Here is a 16,540-nt window from a genome sequence, read left to right as displayed (position 1 = left end):
TGCCAGGGCCAAGCAGCAAAGCTGCTCAGCTCCTGTTACTATATATATATATATTTGAATGACATAGCAAAAATCCTGAATGACAAAGTAAGCCCCTATACTGATAACTTGAAACCTATCAGTCATGCAGGCATGGTGGAACAAATTGAGTTGACCCAACTGGACCTCAATACATTCTCTCACTAGACTAATATTTTGGAAGCAAATTCAATGCAACAAAATCCAAGACTTTCCACCAAGAGAAGGAAAACCTACACACTCAGTATTACATGAATTGCAGCAATGGGTCCTGCAAAGCTTATTTCCAGTAGCCATGTAAAGAAAGATCTTGGTGTCCTGGTAGACACTGATTTGAATTTTCATATTCATGCACAATCAACCATTGTAAAGGTTAACTGGACACTTGGAATAATCAAAAGAACATTCACTAACAAATCTCTAACTGTTATGACTAAGCTATGCAAGAGTTTAGTTTAACCAAGGCTAGAGTTCAGTTCAGAATGCACATTGCATACCTAATCAACAAGACTAACCAACTAGTCTTGGAGTCAGTCTAGAGGAGGGCAACAAAATGTCTTAAATACCTGTATGATGTCCCTTATCAATCCTATCTCTGTAAGCTTAGAATATCATCTCTAACATGTCATCATAAACAAGGCGATGTGGTAATAGCATACAATCTTCTAAATGCTGAGGATACCATTCTTCTTCTTCAGAAGAAAATCACCATTCCTGGCCTTCTCCAATTAGACAATTCAAAGAGAACTTATGTTCATCCTCATAAACTTTTCCAGAAGTGAGGAAACACTAGGCTAAGAAACAAGTTCTTTTCAAAAAGAGTTTTCAGCTTGTGTAAATCCCTTAGGCTAGTGAAAAAAACAAACAACAAATTCTACCAGTGTGGATGCATTCAAGTCATCAGTGAACAGGGCTCATAAACCGGAGATGATTAAATATCATGAAGCTGGTGGACACAGGATTTGTCCTATTGCTAATAAGTGTGATTTAGGGTAAAAGCCTGCTTAAAGATAATGTTAGACTTTGAACTAACTGGTAGCATATAGAAACCCGTTTCTCGCTCATTAACGCTTCCATACAACTTTTAAACCTCTTTACCTCGTTTTATCTGATTTTGGAAATTTTATTAGGCAGTTTTGTTTGAAGAGATCGCAAATAACACCAGCGTTGCCAATAATTGTACCAGTGTCCCAACTAAAATTCTACCGCCAGAAATTAGATTATGCCACATGAACAGTAGGCTAAAAATTTCTCGCAAGCATTGCTTTGCGACTTGCCGGTAGTTATGTCTAATTGATATTGCTGACAACTGAGAAAGATATTTATGGTAATGGTAGGAAAAATAAACCCAAGAGAGTAGCAATTTCATTACTTCATATAAAAAGATTGCTTCTGCAGACTATCTCAGCTTAATACAATAGCAGTCCTTAGCCGCTAAAAGAATTTTAGACGGAGATTTTAGAAGGTTTAATTTATCACCCAAAGCTACCATGGACTAGGCTACCTGTCGACGTGCCCTCGGTGTGTTACTTGCTGACAATTTATTTCGTTACTCATCCTACATAAACTCTTGGTTGTGTTGACTAGGCCGAACTTAATTGATTTAACAAAAGTGTCGCGACTATATTGCACAAAAAATCGGGCTGAACCATACAATTATAATATTGAAAAAAAAAATGTCAAAAGAGGATATTTTGCGCTAGTTGGTCATTATTTTCCGGTTTCTGCTTATTTGTTTCCTATGTCCCATTCCTGTTTCTTTCCCTTCCACAGTTTTTCTACTTCAAATGTAGAATCATTTCCAAATTGTATTTCCAATCCTTCCAGATGATCTATTTAGGACTGAGAAACCCCTTCAAGATGGTTAAACTAAACAGTTTTCTAACGCTGGTTTCGTTCGGATTTTGGTCAGCAGCGGCAGAAGTACATGGGAAAAGAAGAAAGCTTAAGAGTCAAAATTCCGAGCAAAGGAAAACTCCCTCAACTATGAACATATTTTTACCTAAAACATGGCCAATTCTGGGCCAATTCAAACACCAAGCTTAGGGCAAACGGGTAGCTTCTTACACTCTTAGGCGGTGCATTTTAAGTGTTACTCAGTAAATTCGGAAACTACACCAGAACCGAACCAATTTTGGCTGATGATGCTGTGTTCCTGTAGCACAGCCTGGATCAGTGGCGAACTCAGAAAATAATTATGGGAGGGGCTGACTGGGGTTTCTGGGCCAACAGACAGAAAACTTCAAAAATCCCTTAGAAAGAAGTTTTTAAGGCACTACTTCGAGTTGATTTTACCTCTTTGAATGCAAGTTTTGAGTAGGGACTAAGAAATAAATGATAAAACCGAGATGATTAAATAAAATTCAAAAACAGAATTTAATTTTTTCCTGAGGGGAGGGGGTACAGCTTCTTTAGCATCCCCCTAGATGCGCATCTGGCCTGGATGAAGTTTCTTACTTATGAATACCTGGAGTTGAAGAAAACTTTTGCGTCTCATTACAGATCAAGAACAAAAAATTCATGCATTCTTTGTTAGCCCATCTACAGCAGACAGAAATATATTTTCTTTGTTAACAATAATTTCTACTCTACCCCCACAATCCACGTCCACATTGACAGGATAGTTGGTGTTATCTAAGTTTGTACGGCGGAAATTATTTTCTTCGGTATAAATAAGCAACACAGAGTGGGATGGTATTGTCTTGTCCACTTTCGAAAGAATAAGTCAAGCCAATCGTGCTACAGAAAATATAGATATGCAACTGCTTGTTCAGACAACCATTGAGTAGCTAAATGTCTCACAACTCGGTGTTCTCTCACTTCTGTAAGGGTTTACAATTCGAATACATCACTGGCCCTTTGGGCTATGATAAATTTGGTCGTATACATACTGACAAATCGTTTACCAGAAGCACCAGCACACAGGTGAATCGAAAAGCATGAACAACCAAGGACAAATAAATTTGGGTGGTCTTCTGACCACTTTGCCGGCACACTAACCCGCTTCCCCATTATAATCAACGCATTGTCTGTGGACAATTGTAACGTGTATGCCTTCGAACTTCCAAAGTTTTGAAAGAGTAATTTAGTGACGGCTTGGCAAATATCTTCGGCTGTGCATTGCTGAACTTCTGTAAATCTCCTGAAGGAGTCTCTAACAGAAAGACTATCTTCTTGATCAACAGTTCTTATATCCAGTCGGTGAACAACTTTAACCAAGCTCTTCTTGCTACTCAAGTCTGTCCTTTCAATAACTATTATAGACAATATCTGCTGCTGACGATTTCGCAGAGATCTTTAAGACCAACGTCACCAATTTTCCCTCCAACATCTGATATTTTTCGTATAATTGCCAATTTTATAAAGTTGCGCCTCACTCCTCAATATATCCTCAATCCAGGCTAAATGTTACCTATATGCTTTGTGGTAGGTCTGAAAATTATTATTTATATCAAGACTAGTTCAAAGCTGGATTAACATACGTCATGAGAAATCAATCCAAGAAAAAAGTATACCCGCGATCACGCTAACTTCATTTAACGCCACGCAGATTTTGAAAACACATTTCTTGGCTAAGAAAAAATTCTTTGGTATTTACACTACAAAAAATCCTCCCCTCCCCCAGATTTTGAGAAATACTTTTCTTCATACAAGAAATTGAGATTATCTTTGCACCTCCACCTGTATTTTTATGAATTGGCGCTTCTAAACTATGCAATGGAAAATACACTTAATTAAAAAAAAAAATTTTTCGAACTAACAATATTGTTGAATACTATTTATGTAGTAAATTAAAAAGCTCTCCCTGATGCTTTGATCACTATCCGTTCTCTTGTCATTCAATTGACTTTTCTATAGCGATGCGTCTGATTAAATACGCAGTTTATTCACTCTTGAATCATTGAATATAATCAAAGCAAAGACTGAATAATGAACCGACAAGGAGGACAATCTTTGCAAATTATGAATCATAAATCTGAAGATTTTAAATCCGTGAAGAAGACCTTCTTCAAAACTTGTCTATAAACTTAACCAGATTTACAATTCAGAAAGGCGAATAAAATCAAGATGTACCGAAAAAATTTGATTGTACCGAAAAACTTCCAAATGTACCGCATTGTACCAGGACCTCTAAATTATACCAAAAATGGATGTGCCGCGTTGACAAAGATGCGTTAAGCTATGTAACAAAATTAGAACAAATCCTTAAATCGATGGGCCTTGATTGTTGTTCTATTCTTAGTTCTGGCACGTACGCAGGAGAGGGGGCCTTCGCCCCCCCCCGAAATTTTGTGAAATGTTTAATTTCCCTATGGTTTCTTGGGATTTCTGGCAAAAGTAGGACATTTATTAAGAATCTAGATACATGTGTGAAGCCTTTTTTGGGGGGATTTTACAGCATGCAATTATCCGGTCAAATCGCTGCCCAATTATTAACCCATTTTCTGTCCAAATTGTTACCCTCTTTGAAGTAATTAGCGATTGTACTGTTATTTTTTTTGTAAAGAGAGTTTGCTTTCCACAGCAAAATAGAACTATCCTTGATATTAGGGCGTTTATCCCCCCTTTTCAGGATAAAGTACAGATTTTAATGGATCAACGTTTTTGCTATAAAAGAACTATCCCCCCACAGCACCCATATTGCACTGTTACCCTAAAATCTCCCTTTCAGTGGGATATAAAAGATTAATCACTAGTTCTAAACCGCTATGAACATAACCTGAGCCTAAAACGAGCTTTTGAGGCGTCAATCTTCTTCCCCCCATCGACTACAATACTAAAGATTAAAGTTAATCTGTATTTTTCCGATATCGTGCTTTTTGCATTTATTTAGTTACTATATAAAAAAAACTGGTACTTTATTTTTGCTGTTTCGAAGGTTTTGCCCCCTCCCCCCCCGAAAAAATTCCTGCGTACGTGCCTGTCTTAGTTAATTAAAAAAAACTTCTTACGGAAGTAGTGCGAAGTCCAAACTCAAAACAAACAAGAATTATTGCTTTGCAGGTTAAACAAGGCAATTGAACCTCCCATTTTTTTAAATATCTTTTTTTTCAACTCTGATATTTGTTTAGATAGTGAAGATCCCTAGCAATATGCGCAAAAGACTGGGGCACATCCTTCCTGCAATTTATTAAACTCTCATTCCTTTTATTTTTTCCTTAAAATCCGATTTTTATTAATTTAAATGCCAAAAAAAGCATTATGCGTTAACAGCATCCCAGACCTCTCAAAAAGGTCTTCTTTATTTTTCTTTGATTTTTATTTAAATTTCCTCGGAAGACTTTACTTTTTTTAACATTAATCTATATATGGCCCCATGCGGGGGATTTTTTTTTTTTTTAATCGCACCCTTTAGGCAAAAATACTTATTTCGTTTGTTCGTCCGGAAATGCATTCTCAAAAGAGAAAATCCCAAATAAACACATTTACCCCTCATTTTAGCTCCTATAAGATTTGCTTCAACTGCTTTTTAACAGGGAATATATGATTTTCTTTAAATTATTTAATTCCATGACCTAGTACAAAGCCAACTGTACATTGCAGAATGAAAAGCTTGCACAGAAGCTGTGCCTTTTCCAATATCCCTCATGAAATACCACACATTTTCAGACTTCTTGATCTTCATTTGTTTATGCGACTGGATGGGGAATATTCCCATCTACTGCTTACGGATTTACAAAATTAAAGATACTAGAAAATAACTTTGACCTGGAAAAGTCTTGCGGGGGCTGACAGCTTTTTCGAATTACTAAATATCACATTTCTTCAAGTGAAGCCTTTCTACTTCATATTTTTTTTTTTCATTTTTAACTATCTATGATTCTTATTTTTTTAATTTAAATAGCAAAATCCCTTTACGCCAAAAATTCCAGATTTCTAGAAATTTTCAGCATTTCAATGTCACATTTCTTCAAGTAAAGCCAATCTATTTCGTTTTTTTCATTTTCAACAATTTATGATTCTTATTTTTCGAGTTTCAATAGCTTTTAATGTCAAAAAAACTTTCATGTCAAAAATTCTAGATTTCTAAAACATTTTAGGATTTTAAAATTAAATTTCTCCGAGTCAGGCCTCTTTATTTTATACTGTTTTGTTTTTTTTTCATTTTTAACAATTGACGATTTTTAAGTTTTTAATTTCCATTACAAAACCCCTGTCATCTCAAGATTCGGCTTCCCTTTAAATTTAAGGGTTATTATGCCATATTTCTTCAAGTAAGGGCTCCCTACTTAATCGATTTTGTTTAACAATTTTCACTTCCCTTTTTCTGAAACTCGTTAGCAAAAACTTTTTTCATTCCAAAATTCAAATATTTTGAGAATCTTGGAGTTTATACCACCTTTCTTCAAGTAAGACCTTTCTACTTCACTTTTTTTTTCATTTTCAACAATTAACGATTCTTATTTTCCCAAATTTCAGTAGCAAAAACGCTTTTCATGTCAATTTTTTTTACTTTTTAAGAATTTAAGGATTTGAACATTACATTTCTTCAAGTAAAGAATATCTACTTAATTTTTTTCATTTTCTTAACAATCTACGATTCTTATTTTTGAATTTCAATAACAAAACACCTTTCATGTCAGAATATTCTAGATTTCAAAATCCAGCATCTCAATATTATATTTCTTCAAGTAATGCCTAATTCTTCATAATTCTACAAATATAGGGACATACAACGAACCAGTTTGTCAGAAAAAGTTCTTTCAAAAATATGCTGCATTAAACGCGAAACAGTAATTTTTTTGTTTTAAGTGATTTTTCTAGGTCTAGCAATATTCTGTCAAAAGGATATCCCTTGCTCGTATGCATCAATGAGGTTAGTATCAACAGTATCAACAGACAAACGGGCAACGATAAATCTTGCGGAAACCTTTGTTCGGCTTCGCCGAGTAAAGTGTTGCGAGAGCAACACTTTGATTTTGTTTCCTCGCTTCGATTAAACGCTGAAGTTGCAATCTATAAGGATCTTAAAATAAATACTAGGTACACCAACTAGTAAAAGTTGCAAACCCGTACGCTGAGTAAAACTCGAGAACAAACCGATTTCTTCATTAGCTTCTTCGGTGCTTTAGAAACAAATGTGGGCTATATATTTGCACATTAGGGGGATGGGGGTAAAGTATAGCGGGTCTGCATGCAAAATGTGTTAGGCACACTTATTCTGCATATCAAACAGTTCGTGGTAATGAACTATAAGTAAGGGGCGACCCGACTCAATAGTAACCAAAACTTAAAAAAACAGAATTTTGATACCAATAGATTCATCAAAAGAATTGGATTTTTAGGTTGACTTCAAATATACAAGTTTATTTTCCTTATAACCCTTATTTTTGAAAAAAAAGGTGAGCCCCCTTCAAAAAAAGCCATTTGAAAATGCAGCCATCAGATTCAGCGTATCGGAGAGCCCTACTACAGAGGATGCAAGGTCCTATCTGCAAAAATGCGGAATTTTGTATTTTTTGCCAGAAGAAAAATCACGGAGATGTGTTTATTTGTTTTTGTTTCTTTGTTTTGTTTGGGACAAGGGAATTTTCCATGAAGGTGGCACCGGATTTCCCAGAATTATTTAAAAGCGATCAGAAATTAAATAAAAATAAACAGCTACTTCAACTGAGAGTAAGGAGGAACATTAAAACTTAAAACGAACAGAAATGATTACATATATGAGGGGGTTCACCCTCTTGTCAATGCCTCGCTCTTTACGCTAAGGATTTTTATTACTTTCATAAGAACTATTTATTCTAATTAAATCCTGTGTGATTCAGGGATCATTCTTAAAAAACTGGAACAAAGTTCGAACTTTAGCGTAAAGAGCGAGGCATTGACGAGGTTTTAAATGCGGTTTTAATTATTCATGTATGGTGAGCCAAAAGCAAAACATACATTAATTTAAAACGTTTAAAATTGAACAAAAAAACAAGTTTTTTTTTTAAACTGAAAGTAAGGAGTGGCATTAAAACTTAAAACGAACAGAAATTATTCCGTATATGAAAGGGGTTGTCCCCTCCTCAACGCCTCATTCTTTGCGCTAAAGTTTGACTCTTTCTCACAACTCTAATTTTCAAAACAATAAAAAACTTTATTTTTTTATAGTCAGGGTTTAAAATAAGACATCTGAATTACGAGGTCCTTCTAAATATGGAATTTCATTAAGGTCCTATCATTCCTTCGTAAGTTAAAAATACCTCATTTTTTCTAATTTTTCAGAATTAGCCTTCCCTCCAACTCCCCCAAAGAGACCGGATCCGTTCCAGTTATGTCAATCACTTATCTAGGATTTGTGCTTATTTTTCCCACCAAATGTCATCCCGATCCCTCCACTCTAAGCGTTTTCCAAGATTTTAGGCTTCCCCCTACAACTCCCCCTAATGTCATCGAATCCGGTCGGGATTTAAAATAATAAGAGCTCTGAGACAAAATATCCTTCTAAAAATCAAATTTCATTAAGATCCGATCACTCCTTCGTAAATTAAAAATACCTCGCTTTTTCTAATTTTTCAGAATTAACCCTCCCCCCAACTCCCCCTAAGAGAACAGATCTGTTCCGGGTATGTCAATCACGTATCTAGGACTTGTGTTTATTTTTCCCGCCAAAGTTTCATCCTGATCCCTCCATTCTAAGTGCTTTCCAAGATTTAAGGTTTCCCCCTCCAACACCCTCAATGTCACCGGATCCGTTCGGGATTTAAAATAAGAGCTCTGAGACATGATATCCTTCTAAATGTCAAATTTCATTAAGATCTGATCACCCATTCGTAAGTTAAATATACATCATTTTTCTAATTTTTCCGAAATAACCGTCCCCCACTCCCCCCCAGATGGTTGAATCGGGGAAACGACTATTTCTAATTTAATCTGGTCTGGACCCTGATACATCTGCCGAATTTCATCGTCCTAGCTTATCTGGAAGTGCCTAAACTAGCAAAACCGGGACAGACGGACAGACAGACCGACAGAATTTTCGATCGCTATATGTCACTTGGTAAATACCAGGCGCCATAAAAAAAGAGAAATATTTGCTAAATTTTCAGGAATTTCAGATGGGAAGGGTTATTATACTTACAAAGAATATTGAACTGCAAATCGGATATATCTTTTCAGCGATCTCAATACGGTTTAAGGACATAAAATAACACACAATTGTTTCCTGTTGAATTAAGTTTCATCTTCACAATTAAATAAAAAAAACAAACAAGTTTTTTTTAACTGAAAGTAAGGAGCGACATTAAAACTTAAAACGAACAGAAATTACTTCGTATGTGAAAGGGGCTGGTCCCTCCTCAACGCCCCGCTCTTTACGCTAAAGTTTGACACTTTGTCTCAACTCTACTTTTTAAAACAGTAAAAACTTTAGCGTAAAGAGCGGGGCGTTGAGGAGGGACCAGCCCTTTTCATATACGAAGTAATTTCTGTTCTTTTTAAGTTTTAATGTCGCTCCTTACCTTCAGTTAAAAAAACTTGTTTTTTTACTTAATTTCTGAACGTTTTTGAATTAATGCATGTTTTAACTTAGGCTCTCCGCAGATGAATAATTAAAACGAAATTTGCATATTTAATTTTTTTTGGCTAAATGGCTTTCTCAGAGTTTTGATCGAATGATTTTGGGGAAAAAGGAGCGGAGGAGGAGGTCTAATCCCCCCCCCAGTTTTTTGGTTACTTAAAAAGGCAACTAGAACATCAAATTTTTTACAAACGTTTTTTTAGTAAAAGATATACGTAACTTACGAATTAGCTTACGTAACGAACTTTTGTATTCGTATGTTTTTATTACGTATATGAGGGGGTTTACGACCTCAGCAGTACCTCGCTCTTTACAACAAAGCTTAAGTTTTGTCCCAATTCCTTAAGAATGGCCCCTGAATCACAAAGGCCGTAGAATAAATAGTTGAAATTACTAAAAATACTTCAGCGTAAAGAGTGAGGTATTGAGGAGGGGACGAATCTCCTCATATGCGTAGTAATTTTTGTTCTTTTTAATGCTGCTCCTTACTTTCAGATGAAAAAACTTTTTCATATTTATTTTTTTATTGTTTTTTTTTAAATAATACTAGAAAATTCTGCGCTCCCTTCATGGAAATTTTCTTCCCCCATGACAAATTACTCCATGGAATGTTACCCCAACATATCCCCCTCTTCTTAACAACTCCCATCCCAACCGAAAAAATCCCTCTGAAAACATCTGTACACTTCCCAATAACCATCACTACATGTAAGCACAGGTCAAAGTTTAGAATTTGTAGCCCCTCCCACGGGGACTTCGAGGGGGTACGTCGTCCTCAAAGACATAGTTATAAGGTTTTTCGACTATGCTGAATAAAATGGCTATCTCAGAATTTTGATCCGATGACTTTGGGAAAATGATTAGCTTGGGAGGGGGCCTAGGTGCCCTCCAATTTTTTGGTCACTTTAAAAGGGCACTAGAACTTTTTATTTCCGTTAGAATGAGCCCTCTTACAACATTCTAGGACCACTGGGTCGATACGGTCACCCCTGGAGGGAGAGAGAGAGAGAGAGAGAAAAAAAAAAACACGATTCCGTGATCTGCCTTCCGGCAAAAAATACAAAATTCCGCATTTTTGTAGATAGGAGCTTGAAACTTCTACAGTGTGGTTCTCTGATACGCTGAATCTAAGATAAAATAACGCTAAAAACTAATAAATAACGTAAAATACAAAATAAGTAAATAACGTAACGTTAATTTTCGTTAAAAAAATAAATAACGTTGAATTCTAAATAACGCACATTTTCTCAAGCTCGTAACTTTTGATGGGTAAAACTGAACTTGACGAAACTTATATATTTAAAATCAGCATTAAAATGCAATTCTTTTGATGTAGCTATTGGTATCAAAATTCTATTTTTTAGAGTTTTGGTTACTATTGAGCCGGGTCGTTCCTTACTACAGTTCGTTACTACGAACTGTTTGATACAAACGGCGTCAAATTTCATCAATGTCAATGGCCTTTGGAGGTTGTAAAGACAGAGTTCGATACTTTAAACATTTTTCTGGAGCATAATTGGGTAATAGGTCTGTTTCGATAGTTAGTACAAAGGTATTACAGCAAAAAAAAGAGAAAGATACCTATCGATTCCCCATTCACTGTTCTTTCCAAAAATGGTAATTGACACCCTTAAAATTGGGCCCTAGTTCCCTCTTAGTGCCTGAGTATAGCCCAAGGCTTTACAAAAAAAAAGTTAATTTTGTTGGCTTGCATTATATTTTGCCCTTATTTTAGCGGTAGGCTTACAATGCCAAATCATGCTAATTTGAAAAAAAAAATCCAATAAATCAGCAAACCTTTGTATATACGTTAGGGTTACATCCAGGAATTAGGGTGGAAGGGGGCCTTGGATGTAATTGCAACGGTAGTGATAATTGTATTTCGAATGATTCCCTTGTTACATAAAAAACATTACCCTAGCATCAGACCGATTCCTGAAAGTTCCATTTACCTATATTGTCATCTCCCAAAATACTTTCCAAAATAGCGGAATGCCAGTTAAGGTTTTTAATAGGACGGACATCAGATATGAAAAAAAATAGAAAAAAGAAATGTGCTATTAGTTTCCATTCAATGCTTTTTCCGGTATCGTTGTTGTCTCCAGGTTCTTATAAACAAAAACTTTATTAACAAAAGAGTAGTACCAGTCGATTCCCCAATCAACACTCTTTGAAAATGTAATAGTCGCTATCGTTATAACGCCATACCCTCCCTTAAGCAGCCAGATATAGTAGGCCTAGTCTAAATACAAAATTACTAGAAAACCTTATTATAATAGACTTCTTACTTTTCAATATACAGAATGTTTCAAATCAATTAAATTTTCATGTTATTTTCATGTTTATATCCACATTTTTAAACCACTTTAAAAAAAAATGTATTTATCCGTTCTTTTGCAATGAGACAATAATATTAGCCGGGAAGCAAATTCAAACGAATGAAGAAACACGCTAATTCAAGCAATGAAAAACAAAATTCTTTGAATAATTTTTGTACATTGTTCACCTTTGGCAAAGGACTTGTGACTGCAAGCTTCAAATTAATCAGAAAAGTTATAATGGCTCATTTCCGGACCCTTCATTTCTCTCCCTTCCCATAGCAAAACGTTGATGATCTTTTTGGGCAAGAAAATAATCCCTGGAAGTTTTACGCCACTGGACTCACAAGATCAAAATTATCTCATTTTTCCACTATAAAATATTTCTGAAAAGTATAATTTACAGCCCTTATCCCAGGGGCCCTGGGAATCATATCGTCTTTGGATACAATTTTTTTTTACATCTTCAACTATTCTGAAAAAAGGGTATCACGAAATATCGATCAAATGTCCTAAGGGGATTTGCAACAGGATATAAAAAGGCTCTAGGACAGGGACTGGCTAGAACTCTTAATTTCCGATCGAATGACCACCCTCCAACCACGAGAGGGCAGTCCCCCTTCTAAAAGGATTAAATTCTGCTCGTTTTAGGGTTTATTGTTACTATTTGTTTTTATAATATAAGCATAGATCAGAAATATTTCCAGAAATCAAAGAAGATTAGATATCAGTTTCTACCTCCCCCTCTCCATTTCATCTTAAGTCTCAAAAAGGGTTCGCATGTTTTGGCATTGAAATACACTCTTCGAGGTATCTGCCTCTCCCCCCCCCACCGTCTACAAAATCATCCACCACTTCCTCATAATAGCTGATGCGCAATTACACATTATTGCATTTAAATTTATGAAATATGAAGCAAGTTAGTTTAGTTAAATGAAGCTTTAAAATAAATGTCCAAAACGTTTTTATTTATAAAGAAAGGATGTATCAAACAGTCCGTGGTAACGAACTGTAGTAAGGAGCGACCCGGCTCAATAGTAACCAAAACTCTAAAAAATTGAATTTTGATATCAATAGCTACATCAAAAGAATCGCATTTTAATGCTGAGTTTAAATATATAGGTTTCATCAAGTTTAGTCTTACCCATCAAAAGTTACGAGCCTGAGAAAATTTGCCTTATTTAGGAAAATAGGGGGAAACACCCCATAAAAGTCGTAGGATCTTAACGAAAATGAAACCATCAGATTCAGCGTATCAGAGAACCATACTGTAGAAGTTTCAAGCTCCTATCTAAAAAAATGTGGAATTTTGTATTTTTTGCCAGAAGACAAATCACGGGTGCGTGTTTATTTGTTTGTTTTTTTTCCCAGGGGTCATCGTATCGACCAAGTGGTCCTAGAATATCGCAAGAGGGCTCATTCTAACGGAAATGAAAAGTTCTAGTGCCCTTTTTAAGTGACCAAAAAAATTGGAGGGCATATAGGCCCCCTCCCATGCTCTTTTTTTCCCAAAGTCAACGGATCAAAATTTGGAGACAGCCATTTTGTTCAACATAGTCGAAAACCATAATAACTATGTCTTTGGGGATGATTTACTCCCCCACAATCCCTGGGGGAGGGGCTGCAAGTTAAAAACTTTGACCAGTGTTTACATATAGTAATGGTTATTGGGAAGTGTACAGACGTTTTAAGGGGGATTTTATTTTGTTTGGGGGTGGGGCTGAGGAGAGGGGGATATGTCGGAGGATCTTTCCTTTGAGGAATCTGTCATGGGGGAAGAAAAGTTCAATGACAAGGGCGCAGGATTCTCTAGCATTACTATGAGAAAACAATGAAAAATTAACACGAAAACGTTTTTTCAAATGAAAGGAAGAAGTAGCATTGAAACTTAAAACGAACAGAGATTATTACGCATATGAGGGGTTCTAAAAATACTTTAGCATAAAGAGCGAGGTATTTAGGAGGAGATAAATACCTTGCTCTTTATGCTGAAGTATTTTTAGTAATTTCAACTATTTATTCCACGGCCTTTCTGGTTCAGGGGTCATTCTTAAAGAATTGGGACAAAACTTACGATTTAGTGTAATGAGCGAGGTATTAACGAGGGTACAAACCCCCTCGTATACATAATAAAAATATAAGGTTATGAAAGTTTGTTACGTAAGTTAATTCTTAAGTTACGTATATTTTTTACTAATAAAAACGTTCGTTAAAAATTAAAAGTTCTAGTTGCCTTTTTAAGTAACCGAAAAATTGGAGGGCAACTAGGCCTCCTTCTCCACCCCTTATTTCTCAAAATCGTCTAATCAAAACTAAGAGAAAGCCATTTAGCCAAAAAAAGAATTAATACACAAATTTCATTTTAATAATTTATGTGCGGAGAGCCAAAACTAAACATGCATTAATTCAAAAACGTTCAGAAATTAAATAAAAAAACTAATTTTTTTAGCTGAAAGTAAGGAGCGACACTAAAACTTAAAACGAACAGAAATTACTCCGTATATGAAATGAGTTGTCCCCTCCGCAATCCCTCGCTCTTTACGCTAAAGTTTGACTCTTTGCCACAATTCTACTTTTTTCTTCAATTATTTGTTTCTACTTTTCAAAACAATTAAAAGCTTTAGCGAAAGAGCGAGGGATTGCGGAGGGGACAACTCATTTCATATACGGAGTAATTTCTGTTCGTTTTAAGTTTTAATGTCGCTCCTTACTTTCAGCTAAAAAAATTAGTTTTTTTTTTATTTAATCATCCAACAGCATCCTTGTTCATGCTAAGTCTAGCCTAAATGAGAGGATACGAGAGATTAATTAATTCCAACAACCCGTCCCCACCCCTTCCTATATTTATCTTAAGGCTCATGGACATTTAGATATTAAATTAAAAAACAAGTTTTTTTAACTGAAAGTAAGGAGCGACATTAAAATTTAGAACGAACAGAAATTATTCCGTATATAAAAGGGGCTGTTCCCTCCTCAACACCTCGTCTTTACGCTAAAGTTTGAATCTTTCTCTCAACTCTACTTTTTAAAACAGTAAAAAACTTTAGCGTAAAGAGCGGGGCGTTATTCGTTTTCAGTTTTAATGTCGCTCCTTACTTTCAGTAAAAATAAGAAAAAACTTGTTTTTTTTTTGTTCAATTTCTGAATGTTTTTGAATCAATGCATATTTTGATTTTGACTCTCCGCACATGAATAATTAAAACGAAATTCGTAAATACTTTTTTTTTTGGGGGGGGGGGGGGGCTAAATGGCTTCCTCATAGTTTTGATCAGATGACTTTTAGAAAAAAGGAGCGGAGGAGGAGGCCTAGTTGCCCTCCAATTTCTTGGTTACTTAATAATGCTAGAAAATCCTGCACCCCCTTCATGGAAATTCTCTTCCCCCATGGAAAGATCCCCCAACGTAACCCCTCCCTTCAACCAAAAAAATCCCCCTGAAAGCGTCTGTACACTTCCCACTAACCACTACTATATGTAAACACTGGTCAAAGTTTGTAAGTTGAAGCCCCTCCCACAGGGACTGTGGGGGAGTAAGTCCTCTTCAAAGACATGGCTATTAGATTTTTCAACTATGCTGAATAAAATGGCTATCTCAGAATTTTGATCTGGTGGCTTTGGGAAAAAATGAGCATGGGAGGAGGCCTAGGTGCCCTCCAATTTTTTGGTCACTTAAAAAGGGCACCAAAACTTTTAATTTTTATTAGAATGAGGCCTCTCGGGGCGTTCTAGGACCACTGGGTCGACACGATCAACCCTGAAAAGAAAACACGCATCCGTGATCTGTTTTCTGGCAAGAAATACAAATTCTACTTTTGCAGATAGGAACTTGAAACTTCTACAGTAGGGTTCTCTGATGGTGTGATTCTTTAAGATTCTATGATTTTTAGGGGGTATTTCCCCCTATTTTCTAAAATACGGCAAATTTTCTCAGGCTCGTAACCTTTGATGGACCAATTAAATCAGCGTTAAAATGCGATTCTTTTGATGTAACTATTGGTATCAAAATTCCAGTTTTAGAGTTTCGGCTACTATTGAGCCGGGTCGCTTCTTAGGGCCTACTAGTTCGTTATTACGAACTAACTGACCTGGCATCCCGTCCTCGCCTAGAAAATGACCAACCGCCATTCCATCATAATGGCAGCTGTACCATTACACTTTTCTTCTTTTTTTATCTCAATATTTCTTAGGCTGCTCAATCTTACATTTGGGACAATTTTCAGTGAAGGGGGGGGGGAGGATAGCATCTATCCAAATACAAAAATCTCTGCTGCCGAAAAGGCATCCTAACACTTCTTTCATTGAGGAAAATATAGGTGGTTTGTAAACTGTATTTTCCAAAATACAGGGGGCAAAAAACCTAGACCCCCCAAGCCCAGTATAGCCTGAGACTATATACAAAAAGTTTGCTGATTTTGACGGTTTGCCATTATTTTTTTTCTGCTTATTTCTCATCGAAAATTGGTTGATAATCCCAAATACAGCCAAATGAGTAAATTTTTTATTTAGAAAAAAAGTCGGATGATGCATTTCTTTTTCCTATGTGATTCCTGTCCTACAAGTAGCCTAACCTTGGCAATCCTGCACAACTATTCACCCTTTGAATAAAACATTATAATAACAAAAGAGTAATGGCCACTACCATGACAATTGTGCCTCAGCCCCCCTTAAATGGGCTTGATATAGCCCTATGCTGTATATAAAAC

General features: G+C 35.9%; 1 protein-coding gene across 3 annotated transcripts in view; it reads right to left on the bottom strand.

Moving 5' to 3' along the window:
• The window catches only part of LOC136028381 (rab11 family-interacting protein 4B-like), a 109,355-nt gene that overhangs the window by 58,371 nt on the left and 34,444 nt on the right, over positions 1-16,540 (bottom strand). The window contains exon 1 of one of the 3 annotated variants that reach the window (XM_065706200.1): positions 1,117-1,185. The exons of the other annotated variants lie outside the window; for them this stretch is intronic. The gene's annotated coding sequence lies outside the window, so the exon portion shown is untranslated. Of the gene's footprint in view, positions 1-1,116; positions 1,186-16,540 lie in introns of those variants that run through there. 3 annotated transcript variants of the gene reach the window in all.

The sequence above is a fragment of the Artemia franciscana genome, chromosome 1 (genome assembly GCF_032884065.1).
Source record: "Artemia franciscana chromosome 1, ASM3288406v1, whole genome shotgun sequence".
Classification (NCBI taxonomy): domain Eukaryota; kingdom Metazoa; phylum Arthropoda; class Branchiopoda; order Anostraca; family Artemiidae; genus Artemia; species Artemia franciscana.
Note: the sequence above shows the minus strand (reverse complement) of the source record. Positions and strands in the feature narration are given on the sequence as shown.